At 46.1% G+C, this 16,439-nt stretch overlaps 1 long non-coding RNA gene across 3 annotated transcripts in view; it reads left to right on the top strand.

Moving 5' to 3' along the window:
• LOC128322037 (uncharacterized) overlaps positions 1–10,549 on the top strand; it is a 37,799-nt gene extending 27,250 nt beyond the window's left edge. For all 3 annotated transcript variants that reach the window (XR_008305487.1, XR_008305486.1, XR_008305485.1), the window contains 2 exons: positions 9,432–9,519; positions 10,168–10,549. This is a non-coding gene — a long non-coding RNA (uncharacterized LOC128322037). The remainder of the gene's footprint in view (positions 1–9,431; positions 9,520–10,167) is intronic.
• The last annotated feature ends 5,890 nt before the right edge of the window (positions 10,550–16,439 follow it).

Here is a 16,439-nt window from a genome sequence, read left to right as displayed (position 1 = left end):
TAAAGATTTAGGCTGAACATTAGCAAAATCCTTTCTAAATGTTACCCATGGAAATTAGGTTTAACATCTGAATCAGCAGAAGACTGCTATGATATGGAACAGAATGTTTTAAACCTAACAGCTGACATCTATATTCTGGTGCAACAGGAGAAGCACCAGTGTAGCACCAGTGTTTCTGAAGAGTTCCATACTAAACACTGCTTGTGTGTGTATGTGTGTGAATTTCAACAACCTTCCCTTCCCCTAGAAGCCCTCTGTGTCACCTGAAAATATGTCCCTGTGGGTTGCACAACCCTCAGGGACATATTTGCAGATGGCACAGAGCACTTCCTGGGAAAGGGGGAGTTGTCAAAATCTGCCTCTACTGCTGAGCCGGCAGTGTAACAGAGTTAGTTGAACTGGTGCTTCTCCCATTGCACTGGTGCCTTGTTGGACAGTATATCAGCCACGATAATAAAAAATGGACAACATAACCAGTCACCATACTTTGCATCAAAGGCCAGTAGCTGTTGCAACCATAACCAATAGAGTAAATGGATCAAGAAACCTATGGCACCTCCTTCTAGACTAGAGACATAACAGGAGGAAATTTCAGTTTTGAAAATTGTGCTATTACAGAGAGATGGGCTTGATAGATTCCAAGAACGGTTCCCTATTCAGTGATATCACACATTTTTCATGGGACCAAATCAGTGCCAGCCATTCTCCTTCTCTGCCATTCCGTTCAAAAAGGGCAGGACCCTGCACGGGATGCCATAATAAACAGCCCAGCACAAAAGAAAACAATCTGTTGGATTCTAAAATTAAAAGAAAAACATACTCCTTGGCTATTAGTTGATATGACTTGGCTGTGCTATCAATCCGTCATAAATCATAGTTTGGAACTCCAAACAAGCTTGCAAGGTATTTTGCCTGAGCAAGGATTATAGCATGGTCATTGGATGTGCATAGGGAATGAAATGGGCCTTGAGTTGAGCCCTGTGCACCTAATACAATGGCATCACTTTAAGCATGGATTACCAGCCCTACCCCACTGGAGGAGAGGGCCTTTGGTGCTCATGTGCCATAAGTCTACTCAGACATGGGGCTGGCTCTGAGCTGTCCCCAAAGGGAGACTAACTATCTAAAGCTCAGAGTCCATTTCTATGGGAAAGAGGTGGGGAAACATAAGAACATAAGATGAGTCTTACTGGATCATCGGGATAGTGGCCCATCAAATGCCTTGGGAAGCCCACAAGCAGAACGTTTGGATGGCTTTAACTAGATTGGATGGGATGGCTTTAAAAAGGGCTTAGACAAAGTCATGGAAGACAGGTCAATCAATAGCTACTAGTGTGGTGGCTACAGGCTACCTCCAGCCGCAGAGGCAAGATGACTCTCAGTTGCAGGGGAGAATCAGCAAGAGAGGAGGCAAGCCCTCACCCCCTGCCTGTGGGCTTCTTGAAGGCATCTGGTGGGCCACTGTGTGAAAAAGGATGCTGGACTAGGAGGGCTTTGAGCCTTATCCAGCAGGGCTGTTCTTATGTAAGGTGAAGGCATGTCCCCAACCCTGCCGCCTTCTTCTCTGCAACTGGTATTTGGAGGCATCTTTCCTCTGAATTTGGGGGCAGGCTATAGCCATAAGGATAAAATATGTCAGGTGTGCATTAAAAACATTTTTCAAGATGATTTTCTTGCCCCATGAGATGTATATATTGTCATCTTCTTTGGGAATATCCTGTGTATCCTTATGAACATACAAAACCGTCTTCTATGAAGTAAAACACTGGTGTTTAATCTAGTAAGATTTGTCCACACTGATTGGCAGCACCTCTCCAGGTTTTCTGATAGGGCTCTATCCCATCCATATCTGGAGAAACAGGAAACTGGGAAACTGGAATCATCTGCATGCAAAGCAGATGCTCTTCCAGTGAGCTATAGCCCCTCAGTGGTCACTCTTTAGTGCATGAAATTTAAAGGTGTCAGGTTTTGGTGGGGATTTTTTTTTAAAAAAAAAACTTTTTATCAGTTTGCTGTTCAAGGGTGGGCATCTTTGCAAGCCTCTGAGAACTAAAGTCTGGGCAACCATTCACAACTCCATCCCTGCCATTTTGAATAGTTAATTTGGGGGCTTGATCAAGGAAAGCCCCTTTGAGTTTTTGAGAACCCAAAGTTTTTTTGTTTTTTTGTTGGCTTTTGCTTCCATACTGCATCCTGGATTTGTCTTATTTGGACAGACTGACAGGCTACAAACCATAAAGTTGTCATGTCTTGACTATTTCAGTTCCATCCAAGGCACACAATGCATTATTGTGTACATTTTTAAAAATCTGCCTAAATCCATTGAGAAAGATTTAATGCAAATAATACACAGTCTCCCAGGATATGGAGGCATGTGCAAATGCTTCTCCAAAGAAATTTGTACACAATGTGGAACAGAAACTGAGAAAAAGCAGCCTTTTGTGGTCATTGAGGAATTATATTGTTGGCCTTGAATTTTTCTTTTTTTTTCTCTTTTAGAAAATGAGTATACACTTTTTAAAAAGAGTCTAATCACAGTACATAAATTTTAACTCTTGATAGCTAAGATTGAAAATATTTTAAGAGGATGATGTGTTTAGCTCACCTCGTTTTTAATAAAAATGCATTTGCTTTGAAAGAAGAGTGAACTCCCTACATTCCTACAGAACTGGCCTTTGATGTAGACTTCAAGACTGTAGCGTGCACAAGTTATCACTTCTTAATGAATGATTTTTATGCTTAATGCATTATTTTTATGTATAGGTATGTCTGTTCTTAATACTCAGACATTCTTGCTTTCACATAGAACTAGTTTTTGGCTCTGTACCAACACCAGGACATTTTTCACACAGGGCTCTTAGCTCGTATCTCCTCCGGAATGGAAGATGTGCGTTCACATAACTGCCAGATTTATCTCAAAGTCCATGCGAGTTATGGGGGAGCAATTCACACATGATACAGGTTTTTCATTACATGTTAGAGTGTAGCCTTTTTGCATCGGTTTTTTTGGGCAACCTCAAACTTGCAGTAAAGCCTTGCAGTAAACCTGGGGTAAAGCCTGTTGTGTGAACATCACCCTGACAAACAATTCCATGAGGCAATGGATGACCCAAATGTTTGTGGGGGCTACCATTCACAGAGGTATGGGGAAATGTCTACATTGCAAATGGAAATCAGTTTCCGTCCTGCCGGTGTCACAGGTAAAATCAAAGGGAGCTAGGGATCTAAAGGGTAATGGGTCTTAAAGAACAACCAAGATCACCACAAAACTACAACTCCCAGGTTATTTCAAGGAAGCTATAACTGTTGGGGATCTAGCTCCAGATTGCATCGATCTTTTGCACCAGTAACTCTAATGACCACTAGGGGCATTGGGAGTTGAGATAGATACTTAGGGTCTCCTCCTCTTTTCTTGTTTATCTCTGCCTCTATGACACCTCTATGGATAGAATGTACTCAGGAACTTCCTGGGAGTGACTTCCTCTTTCTTCTTCCCAGAATGCTTCTAGCTCTGTCTTTGAGCACCATGCTTCTGTAGGTCTCTCTCTCTGACCAACGTGTAGCCAGAAGTTTGACATAGGTCTTTTCCTATCATCCTGTACTTCTGAATAAAGTAGATGAGTTTAACCTTACATTAATCTCCATGCTTATTTTTTAAAAGCCGTTGCCCCTGTTAACTTCTGCTATAATGGGAGTGAGTTAGCTCCCGAAATACTCTGCTATATAAGTAATTACCACCAACAGTAACAACAACAGCAGTGTCAAACTTGTATACATTTATGGACTACAATCAAGCCGATTTATTACACACCAGAGTTAAACCCTTAGATCAGGATGGAATAAAGTGCATTTAACTTTAATTTGAGTTGCAGCGATAGTGCAGACATGTCCTGGATTCAGCCTATAATGGGGTGACTACAGAGAAGGCTGCCAGACGTACTGATGGCAACCATATGGGGACCTCCCTGGATGACAATAAGCTGTGGGGATCCTGCAGAAGAAGAAGGTGTTCTCTTAGGCAAGCCAGGCCTAAGCCATTTAGAGCTTTAAAGGCAACCCCTAGTGCTTTGCATTTCACCTGGAAACTTTGGCAGTCAACACAACAGTTTTATAACAGGAATGATATATGATCTCTCTGAGTTGCCCTGGACACCAATCTGACTGCCGGATTTCAAACTAACGGAAGTTTCCAGGCTACGTTTAAAGTAGTATGGCTTCTGCACTGACAATAACCTATGGAAGAACACAGAAGGGGGAAAACCTTCATTGGTGAACATTTAGCTGAATTTGTTTGTTTAAATCTTGTATCATTCATTGTTTGCCCCATCAGGTCTGTTTTTAATAAAGGGTATGGTTACTTGGCTCACAATCACGTACATTTTTGATCTGTTTATTCTGAACTTTATATAATATTGGGGCTGCTGGGCAATCATTTATTTGTAGAGCAAGTTACCGATTAATAGCCCAGGATGGGGGTCAGTTGATGTTTCATCAAGCTAATGGTTAGAAATCAGATTCTCAACAATCAGTAGACTTCCGTTGTTTCTGAATGAGATACCCACGTGATGTTGGAGAAGGTGACGCAGTTGGTGTAAACTCTTTGGAGATAACCTATGAAGCTGTTCTAGGTATAGCAGCAGAAACTCATGAAATCAGAGCCCTATCCATACATTAGGGCTGTTCTCACGACGCTAAAGGACAGGGTAGAAGAGTCATAAGTGCTCCCAATCAGCAGGTAGGAGGAGAGGAGAGTGATCGTGTGAGAGGCGGGAAGGACAGGATAGGACAGCCTTTCTTCCATCGTCAATAAAATGCTGGAGAGAGAATGTGGGGCCCATCCTATCCAGTGGCGGCTGGTGTGGGCACCGCTGGGAGGCATGGCATGAGGCTCCTTTCAAGATAAATTAGTAGCTGCTTACCTCCTGTAGCACCATGCCTGAAAGCTCTTCTCAGCAGCGGTGTGCTGCCCAGCACACCCCTTTGTGCCGAGGCCATTTTCTGGCCATGCAAATGGCCTCTGCCAGCTGAGTGGTGGAACTGATCCTCCGCCACAGCAGGTGCTGGGTGGTACGCCACTGCTGGGAAGAGCTTCCAGGTGCAGCGGTACAGGAGGTAAGCACCTACAAAGTTACACTTAAAGGCGCCTCCCACCCACCCACCCTGCCCACACCTGCTCCAGCCGCCACTGATCCTATCCACAGAATCGCCGTTCCCTCCAACTACCTTGATCTTTGCAAACACACAACCACTGATAGGAAGTGCACACAGCTTTCCTACCTTGGCTGGATGCTGCTTCTCACTTGTTTAGGGTCGTGAGAATGAGCCCGTTATGTCCATACACTTACACTCTGTATACAGTGTGTACACATGTACAGATCTGTGCACATGTAGAATTACTCACACACTATGTTGAGTGTACATACTTCCTATCTCTACACTGCATTTGAAGGAGCCTGTACCTCGGTTCACTTTTTAAATGAAAGCATGTACAGTCATTCACACTGTCCGACTCCCAGGGGACGAGGTGGGCTCCTAGCCCTGCTTGAACTCCTGAATGCATGGGTGAGCACCCCCCCAAAAAGGTCAGCCTCAGGAACAGCCAGGGAAGAGGTTAGCTTGTCACCTGAGTCTTCCACCTGGCTTGCTGCATTCAGACAGTTCCCTCTCCTGGAGAACTCCTGGCTCCCATACTCAGAAGCAGCCTCTCCTCATTGGCTGCCTTGTCTTTAAATGCCCCACTGCAGAGTTGACAGGGCTTAATGCCTACTTCCAGCTTCTTGTTTCCTGCCACACCCAACCTAGCTGTCTCGCTGCAGCTGTTTCCTGAAGCTCTCCCTGTCTTGCCCTCTCAACCCTACTGGGATCCAACCAGCCTGGGCCCTTCTCATCTCTACTGCCCCCTAAAGGGAATGAAAGCCGGAGGAGGGATGCCAAACCCTTCTCCAGACTTCACAGGGCCACCCAAGTGACCACGTAACATGGCATCCCAACACACACAAAAACATGCAGGTGTGAGCAGACACCTGGATATGAGTCCAATATAATGTTTGGACAGGGCTTAGAGCTCAAGGTGAATTCATTAATTTATGGAATTCACTGCCACAAGATGTGGTCATAACTACTACCTTAGATGGCTTTAAAAGGAAATGTCTTCATGGAGGAATGGTATATGAATAGCTGTTAGGCAAGATGGTTACATAAAAGCATCAGATTCTGAGGCAGTATTCCTCTGAATACCGGTTTCTGGGGAGCAACAGTGAGAAAAGGCTTTATGCTGTGCTCGTAGTCTTCCTGAAGGCGTCTGGCTTCCTGTATTTTAAACCATATCCCTACTGACATATGTTCAATGCATGTACATCTGTGTACAGTGCTTTCATGTAATGTACAGGTCTGTACACATGTACAGTTATTCACACATTACATTCAACACACGTACAGCAGTATATTTCCTATCTATGCCTGTATTTGAGAGGGTCTGTACTCAGGTTCACTTTTAAAATGAACTCGTGTGCAATCATTCACATAAACACATGTATACATGCACAGACACCTGTATGCATGTACAACATAATGTCTGACTAGAACTCATAGACTGCATCACCCCAGAAGAAAGCAAGAGGGGAGGAGGTAGGGATGGAATGGAGAGGGTAATTAATAGTGACTGAGACAATGAAGAAAATTCCTCAAAGTAGTCTCACTGAAATTAAAAGGACAAGTTGGGCACCTAATGGTGCAGCGGAGAAATGCTTGACTAACAAGCAGAAGGTTGCCGGTTCGAATTCTGGCTGGTACTATATTGGGCAGCAGTGATACGGGAAGATGCTGAAAGGCATCATCTCAGACTGCGTGGGAAGAGGCAATGGTAAACCCCTCCTGTATTCTACCAAAAGAAAACCACAGGGCTCTGTGGGTGCCAGGAGTCGAAATCGACTTGACGACACCCTTTCTTTCAGTTACAATGGGACTTCTTTGGGTAATTTTCCTCATCAGGTCAGCTAGTGGTTGATATACTGTACAACCATACACCAGCCTAGTAACGCTGCGTGCACACAAGTTATGCAAGTTGTGCAAATGCAGAAATGGCACAAATTGTGTTACATGCGAGTCAGCCTAATGGAAATAGTGGGCTTACATATTTATGCACATTTTGTATTTGTGTAACGTGCGCAGTTTGCATGCATGCAGTGTTACTAGGCTGACATATCATTGCACAGTATTTCAGTCAATAACTTTACGGTAGTTTGGCAAGATATTAGTATAAAAAACGGATTTCTGCAACACTGATCCCAAAATGTGATGCTCATGATATTTGCAATTGTTTTGTTGATCAATCAATAACCAGTTAATAGCAATAAAGTGGCATGCCTTCACTGGAAAATCGACCTTGCTGGACACAATCTCCTTTGCTCTCCATTGAGATGGGTGGTACTTTTCTCTTAGTACTGCTGATGCCAAAAGGCCATATCATATTGTGTAATGGGCTCACTGGCTGTGATTGACACATGTCAGTGTGCATCAGAGAGGAGTGCTGCATTGGGAGATGTATTCTGCATGCCAACTGCCCCTTGGGTTGCTGTGTTTGGCGTTTCATTTTGCAGTGGGGCTAGTCCTATGCACATTATTTGTGGCTGGCAGCCATTGTGCTCCTAAATGTCAGGGATTCAAAGTCAACAAATGGATGTGCACCAGCTTCTCCAGGGAAAACACCTTTCGGCCATTCTGCAGAGCCGCAGGGTAACGAGAAAATATTTTAAACAAAGGGTGCTCCAATCCAAGCATTCCAATGCCATTTTCTTCTCAATATGTTGCAATTTAAGGAGGCATAATCTGGTGGCTATAAGAACAGGAGGGGGATTTGAATTTCTCTAGGCCACCAGTGACTCATTCAGAATAACATCAGCTAAGCCTTTTTAACACTGGCCTGCTGTAGCTGTTTCATGGTAGCTGAAAGCACTTGTTGAAAAAGGTGCAGCCAGGAGAGGAGAGGATCTTAAAATTGGAGGAGGGCGGTGGTGATTATTTCCTGTCACCAGAGGATAAGCCTTAACCTTTGAGGGCTAGATGCCCTCTAACTACTAAGAAATATTAACCAGTTCAGCTTGAATTGACTCTATAGGTGCAGCATTTTATATCTATTTCCAAAAGAACTGGAAATGTTATCCTTATGAATGCATCACTGGAGCACCTGCAGGCAAGAGGAAGGGCAGACTCACAAGGGATGAACCACAGATACGTTGGTGTTAAAAAAATTTGAAGGAAAAAAACTGATGGGGGCCAACCCTGCACAAACTTTCCCATGAAAGTCAATGGGATGGAACATTTATGAGCTCAGAGTGCAGTTAACAGATAAGCAGGTGGGTGGAGCTAATGATACTCAGTGGCAAGGGAGAACAGCCATGATTGTTTCATTGTCCAGTAGCCATCAGTACAACTTAGAATCTGTTTTTCACCTAGCAGAGTGTATTTAATTAATATCACTGACTATGTGCATATATTTTTGAGTGTGTCACGCACTTCACCTGTATTTTCACGATGTGATCTTTACAACATCCCTGTAAGGAAACATGTATTATTAGTTCCATATTGTGACTGGGAGCTGTGGCTGAGGAGTGTCTGCCTCAGGCTACCTAGTGAGTTCATGGCAGAGGTGAAATTCAGACTGAGGAAACCCTGATTCACAGCTCAGTCTCTTACCCATGATGCTACACCACCTTCCAAGTTAAGTAATACAGACTAGTCAAGTCTGCATGAAACCTCTTGAACTCCAGGCAAGGTGAGACAGTCACCTCAAGCAAAGGATTGCTGGGCTGCCAGTGGGGCAGCAAGATGTCCTCATTGCCCCTTCACCTGCTGCCCTCTGCCCTACATGCCATTGGAGCAGCTCTTCACCACTGGACCCACCCTGAGATGGTCCCCCTCCAATTTTTGCTCACTGCTGCTGCCTCTTCCATCTAGGGATGTACACTAACCTGTTCAGAATGGAGGCCCTTTTACCAGCCTCCGAACAAGTTCAAACGACTGGTGGTTTGGCTGGTTCAAAGGTGGGGGGGATACCTTTAAGGGCAGGGGAGGGTGCTCTTACCCCTCCCTCCGCGTTTCCCCCATGGCACTGCACTTTAAACAGGTCTGGTGGGACAGCAGTGTACCATAACGGCAGGGCAGCAGTGTTCGGAAGTACCCGACATGTGTGCGCCGGACCCTTTTAAAGACACGCAGCACTGGCGGAGGAAACATGGTGGGGGGGGGGTAAAAGAACCCTCCCCTGCCCTTAAAGGTATCCCACTCCGCCTTCGAGCCACCCCCCGCCAGTTCCGTGCATGTCCCTACATCCTTCATGCACTGGGCTGACTATGAAAAGGGTGAAGACTCATCTCCCGTCCTCCAGTGCCCTTTTCTCACTTCCTCTTTTTCTTCCTTCCCCTTTTCATTAGCAGTCCATTGGCGTGTGAGGAAGAAGGTGGAGGAGGGTGCATGTGCTGCACAGTGGCTATCGCTGGTTTTTTAAAAAAGGAGGTAGAGGTAAGTGTGTGCGCATGCGTGTGCAAAGGGGGTTAATGGTGGCATATGGTGGGTGAGAAAGGTTTGTGCTAGGGGTGGGTGGCTTTTCACACAATACCTCTGATGCACTAAAGTCTTTGGCCACCCACTGAAGACCACTGTTACAAAAACTGGAGACCTTGATGCTTTCCCTCTACTCCTAACTTTCTTCCCCTGACTCGTTGTTTTGTTTAATATCCACCCTGAAGATGAGTCCTGGTGGACTTGAATGCTTGCTTATGACTCTGTGACATGATAGCTGGTCCCAATAAAGGTATACCTTGCATTGCCTTTTGGATTTTTTCTCTCCTAATTGACTGACACACTTAGCTAAGTGTCTTGTTTCCATTCAGTTTGTTCTTAGCTTTCAAGGAGACCAGCTTGCCCCTCCCCCTCCCCCACTTATGTCCATGTCTTTGCCAAAGTTTATTCTACTACAGGCAGCACATCAAAGGAAATAGTTGGAGAAGGCTGTGGAGCAAACTGCAAGGGTCACACTATAACATGAGAGCCCTTGGAACAGTCAATATTTTTTCAGATCCTAGCAATGGGAAATATTTTAATTCTTGCTTTTCAACTTCCCTGGATATGTTGCTTCATAACACTCCACCCTTTCTCCCATCGGCTAAGAGTTGCCAGCTATCTAGGGCTGCAGTTGTAACCACGTCCAGCTCTAGCTGAAAAGAACAGACCCAGGGGAAGGAAGCTGGAGAGGGGCTTGCTAAGCTATACCCACCTGAAGTGATGACATCATTGAGAGCAGCCTATCCATTTGTTTATTTATTTATGTAAAATATTTCTATACTGCCCAAAACTTGCGTCTCTGGGTGGTTTACAATTAAAATGATTTAAAACATCAAATCAGTTAACAAACAAAATCATTAAAAACATGAAAACCATTTAAAACCTGGTATTAACGTTTTTTATAACTATAAATTAATTAAAAGCCTGGGTGAATAAAAGTTGCCTTTTGAAAAGTTGCCAGAGATGGGGAGGCTCTTATTTCAACAGGGAGCGCATTCCAAAGTCCAGAGGCAGCAACGGAGAAGGCCCATTCACGAGTAGCCAATGAATGAGTTGGCGGCAGCCGCAGGCAAACCTCTCTGGATGATCATAACAGGTGGTTTCGGCTTATGGCGAAGAAGACGTTCTCTTAAATACCCAGGGCCTAAGCTGTTTAGGGCTTTATAGGTAATGACCAGCACCTTGTATTTTGCCCACAAACTTATTGGCAGCAAGTGTAGTTCCTTCAACACAGGAGTAATATGGTCTCTCCTAGATGACCCAGAGACCAACTTGGCTGCCACATTCTGAACCAATGCAGTTTCCGGAGTACGTACAAAGGCAGCCCCACAATTTCCCCTTCAGCCTGGAAACAGCAGGTGTATTTTTGGCAGGCAAGGTTGCAGTAGCAAAATCAATTCCAAACCAAGATGAGCCAAATGCTGTGAGTGGTAGCATAATTTATAACATGGACAATTTATTTATTTATTTATTTATTATTTATTACATTTATATCCCGCTCTTCCTCCAAGGAGCCCAGAGCCCATACTTGAGTTTCTCCTCGCAACAACCCTGTTAGGCTGAGAGAGAAGTGACTGGCCCAGAGTCACCCAGCAAGTCTCATGGCTGAATGGGGATTTGAACTCAGGTCTCCCTGGTCCTAGTCCAGCACTCTAACCACTTTACCATGCTATGCAAATTAGCTGCCACATAATTTGCATAATATGCAAATTAGGTCACCCGGATTTGGGAAGCTTTAATATGGCAACCCTACCCTTAATGAAACCTAAAAGTCCCATCTACAGACTCCCCTCTGCACCATTTTTAGTTAAGAAGACCCCCTTTCAGCCCGTAGCCTTCAAAATAGTAGCTAAGGGAGCATGCACAAAATGGAAGGTGGCTGGGCCTGCTCTTCCCCCCGCAATTCAATGACATAGGCCTTCAGAGCATGCACTGGGATGACCTAGTCAGCATTGGACAAGCGGGGAGAAATGTCCCTGGGCTGCCAAGCTCTGGGAGGCAGCCATAGAGTCCCTCCCTTCTCACCCAGGGCACCTTTCCCTCAACCAGCTGGTGAATGAAATGCTTGACAGCTGGGAGCACGACTCGTGACCCCTCACCCACTCCCAGAGCAAGTGCTTGGTTTTCCTGCTGGTTGTTCTTCCTCTCCCTTGCTCTGAGCGAGAGAAAGAAAGCACCGGGCTGGTGAACAAAGCACTCACCGCTGGGAGAGATGGATGTGGCCCATTGGTCCCTTCCAGCCAACCAGTCCTCTGTTTGATGGCTGGGTGCTTCCTTTCTCTCCCTCACTTGGTGCTTTGTTAGCTGGCTGGGAAGAATTACCCACTCAGTGCTGGCCAGGCCCCCTCCTTCAACATGCGCCTGATGCCAGCACAAGAGGCAGGGCCAGTGCGACTGCATGGCGGTGAGTAAGCCTAGCAGTGAAGCTAGGCAGTGGCAGCCTGTCCCTGGGCCACTGCCAAGCCAGCCCGCTAGGAGAAACTTCGTAATGATAAGAACTGCCCGTCAGTGCAGACACAGACCATCCTGAGCTCGAAGGACCAGCGGTCTTTAAGGCAGCTCCCGATGTCCCTGATGATGCGGAGGTCTCTTTTTGTGTTTTCACCTGCTTACTCTGTCACCTGCTTCTCTGCTGCCCCATTCATTTCACTGTTTTATAGTGAGCTGCCTTTGCCCTTTCGGTTCTGAGTCAGAAAGGCAAGGTATGAATGCATTTATAAAATAAAGCAAGAAGGAAGGAAAACTCAAGGGCACATGGAGCACCCAACAGCCAGCCGGGTTTGGACTCGCCCTCCACTGATGGAGATGGATGGAGATGGAGAGACAAAGGCTATTGCGGCTGGGGAAGATGGGATCTGTTGTCCTACAACATCGGGGGACCCAAGTTTGAAAAGTCCTGCTTTAGACTGTTCTCAAAGTGCTTCATATACTCAATATCCCTCGTAACAGTCCTGGGCCAGATCAGACAATACTCATCTCCCAAGCCAGCCGCCTGAAGGGTGAGTGCATCCACCCAGCCCAGTGCATTGAGGCATGGTGTAAAGTTTAAAAAGGGGCATCTGCCACCATCACCATGAACCAGCATGAATCCCCCCCCCCAAAAAAAAACTTTAGGAATGTCATGCCCTCACTGTCCAAATAGCTATCCATTTCCACCACCTGAGAATGGGGCCCATTCAGATCAGCCCTATACTGTGGGGTCTTACAGCGGTGGGGGGGATACAACTTCCAGTGGGCTGAGATTTCTCAGCTCCCCCATCTCTAAGTTTGCTAAAAGGGATTCCCTTCATTTTCATTGTCTTCATGAAGGAACTTTCAAATTGGGTCTTTTTTTTTTTTTTAAAATCAACATTAATATACTGCCAAGTGTCTCAGGCCAATCAGAGCTGATCCTTTCAGAGCTGATGGTATGAATTCCCCTGGCCTGGGCACTCTTCCTTCCTGTCATCATGCAGCTCTTCAGCATCTAAGGACCACTCTGGATATGCAACAAACTGATATTTATCATGACTGATTTTCCTCACAGTTGTATGCGGCGGTTTGCCCTTTACCCAGATTCCCACTACTGCGAACAGCTTGAGCCCTCATAAGCGACCCTGCAAACTTATCAGCCAAGGGCTTCAGAGCAACATAAGTAAGCGTGTCCTGAACATTTTCAAAGTTGGCAGAGCTGTAGAAAAAGCAGCTGAAGGGCAAATAGGAAGCAAACACATTTTCAACTCAATGGTGCAACAACACATGGATGTGAAGGCCAATCTGTGGCCCTTAGCAACCTAAGAAGAGCTGGGTTGTTTGGAGGAAAACTCCAGATTGTTTGCTGAACAAGTTGGGACTTTGGGTTCCTTTGGATTAGATTGTCATTGTACTTTCTTTGAGGTTGTAATTTCTTCTGTTATGATAGGATTATATCAACACGTAATTCCTAGGCATAGACACTGGTGTGCCATGTTTGCTACAAACACATTTACTTGGAACTGAGACCCCTGAAAATGCACAGAGGGTCATAATTGGGCATCTCGGTCCTAAACACATGATGTGGAAAAGAAATCCACTGGTCACATGAAGCTGCTTTATGCAGAGTCAGACCATCGGTCCATCTAGCTCAGCATTGTCAAAACTGACTGGCAGCATCACTCCAAGGTTTCAGGCAAGAGACTTTCCTAGCCCTACCAGGAGATGCTGCCAGGGATTGAACCTGGGACCTTCTGCATGCGGACAAGATTTTCTACTACTGAGCTACAGCCTCATCCCCTAAGGGAAATGTTTTACAGCAGACCGTGCTCACATGTAGTCACCCATGCAAATGCAAACAAGGCAAACCCTGCTTAGCAAAGGGGACAGTTCATGCTCCCTACGACAAGACCCGCTTCTATCCTGGTAATAATTTACCTGAGAATAAATCCCACTGAACACAGTGGGAGTCATTTCCAAATAAACATGCAGAGGATTGGGCTGCAAAGTTCTAACAGGTGATTTTCTCAATTGATCAGATTCCAGGGTCTTGGATTCATGACAAATAAATGCTTTAGAACACACCTCTGGCTGATAGAATTGGCACAGCTGAGTGCCTGTGGGGCAGGGGGGTTGGATGTAACTGCCTTTGCCATCAGCAGTTTCGGTACACACAGAAAACAGTTTCAGTCAAAAACCTTCTAGAATATTTTCACATGGGGCTTTTAAAGCCCTTTAACTCGCACCTCCTCCAGAATGGAGTGGGTGCGTTCCCCTATGTCCACATTTACCCCAAAGTCCCTGCAAGTTGTTGGGGAGCAGTTCACACACCATTTGGGTTTTTCACTGCTCGTTAGAGTGCAGCCCAATTTATATCTGGGGTAAAAAAAAATCCACTAATTGCACCAGGTTTTTGGGACAATTCCAAGTTCACATTAAAGCCTCCCAGTAAACTCTCAGTAAAGCCTGCTGTGTGTAAAAGTCCCTAAGGTAAAGTGTGCCATCAAATCGGTGCTGACTCTTGGCGCCCACAGAGCCCTGTGGTTGGCTTTAGTAGAATACAGGAGGGGTTGACCATTGCCATCTCCCATGCAGTATGAGATGATGCCTTTCAGCATCTTCCTATATCGCTGCTGCCCGATAGAGGTATTTCCCATAGTCTGGGAAACATATCACAGGGATTCAAACCAGCAACCTTCTGCTTGTTAGTAGTCCCTAGAGGCTGTGTTTCCCTACCAAAAAAAGACATTCACAAGAGCTGCTTTGCAGGGGCATAACTACAACAGGGCAAGGGGAGACAGTTGTCTGGGGGCCTACTGCTTTGGGGGGCCCCCCAGAGGCAAGTCACATGACTGACTCCCCCAGCCACGCACCCGCCTGGGCTTCCTTCAGTTGTATTCATCCTCCAAAATTGGTGTGAGTATATATAATATAACCTATGTGCCACAATAGAGCATCATCCTAAATTATTTTTAATTTAAAAAAATAAATAATTTTATTTTTAAAATTTTATAAATAAATAAATAAATAAATAAATAAATAAATAAATAAATATGTATATGTATGTATGTGTGTATATATATATATATATATCTGTGCTTTTTGTTACCACTATTCAGCCTCATTTAAGATTTCTTTACTTCATGAGCTGAGCTTCAGTGAGGGGGGGCCCATTTTAAAATCTTGTCTCTGGGCCCACTCTGACCTTGCTACGCCCCTGCTGCTTTGTATGATGGTTCAGTAGGAACAAAGACATCACCACGGGCCTGGGCCAGCCCTAGGGTTGCTGGTGCCCCCTCCCAGCCAAGAAGGGTGGCGTCCCAGCTTTAACTTGAGCTGCATGGGCTGTTCTTTTGCCGAGTGGAATGACCAGACCTTGCGGATGACCCGCGAAGGGCTAGCCTGTGCTGGTTTGGGGATACAGTGGGAGAGGGAGGAGGGTTGGGGAGCATGCAGAGGCCATGTGCACACTGGCGCCACGCAGGGTCAGCTGGGAGATGTCCTGCTGGCGCATGGGCATAGCTGGGGGGAGCACCAGGATGGCAGCAGTGGTGGGTGGTGGAGGAGAAGAGGTGTGGACCTGCTCCCCTCTGCTTTCAAGGGGCTGTCTAAGCCCTCAATTTTAAAGGAAGGTGCCTGCAATTCGGACAGCCAAATTGCATTTCGGCACATCCCTAGTCCTTGTAGTTAAATTTAAGAAATGTAGGCTTTAACCGTTAGAAAAAGCCCGTGTCTTTTCACATAGCAATCACCTTTTCACAATTCACCATCTTCAAGAATTCATCTCCTGGACATTGATCTCCATTTTGAACGGCAAAAGCCCGACAAGCCTCTGAGATGTGAGTGATGTTGCAGGCATGCTGGGAAGAAAAAGAAAACCTTTGGGAACCAGTGTGGATTTGGGTGTTTGAGTGACACTGTCTGGGTCCAGTTCCTGGTCCTGAACACCACATACGTCCTCTGTTGGGTCCAGGCACCTGAGGAACCAGGAAGGAAGCTCCCGCTTGAGCCACTGAAGCAGGAACAGAGCGGAGGGAGGGGTGGGTGGGGACAGAGTGCCCTGAGAAGGGTGGAGGAGGAAAGCAAGTCAGAGACCAGCCAGGAGGCGGGTTCTGCCCTCTCAACTTCCACCGTGGGAGCTGCATGCTGTGCGGGCAGCAGGGCAGCAAAGCATCGCCAGGCAGGCAGCATTGTGGGCAGGTGGCTAGGTAAGGGTGCCCATGCGCGCCCCCCATGATTAATGTACTTTAGCAGGCGGTGATGCCAACGCCCCTCAAGAACTGGTACCCTGGGCAGGGCCAGTCCAAGGATCGGGGGTGCCCTAGGCAAAGCCTGACTTTGGCGCTCCCCCATCCCCCTTGCCTGTGTGGGTGGGCATCTCCTGTCAGGTTAGCGGGCAACTCCCATGCCCACCGTGGTTGGCTGGT

Source organism: Hemicordylus capensis, chromosome 4, assembly GCF_027244095.1.
Source record: "Hemicordylus capensis ecotype Gifberg chromosome 4, rHemCap1.1.pri, whole genome shotgun sequence".
In the NCBI taxonomy this organism is placed as follows: domain Eukaryota; kingdom Metazoa; phylum Chordata; class Lepidosauria; order Squamata; family Cordylidae; genus Hemicordylus; species Hemicordylus capensis.
Note: the sequence above shows the minus strand (reverse complement) of the source record. Positions and strands in the feature narration are given on the sequence as shown.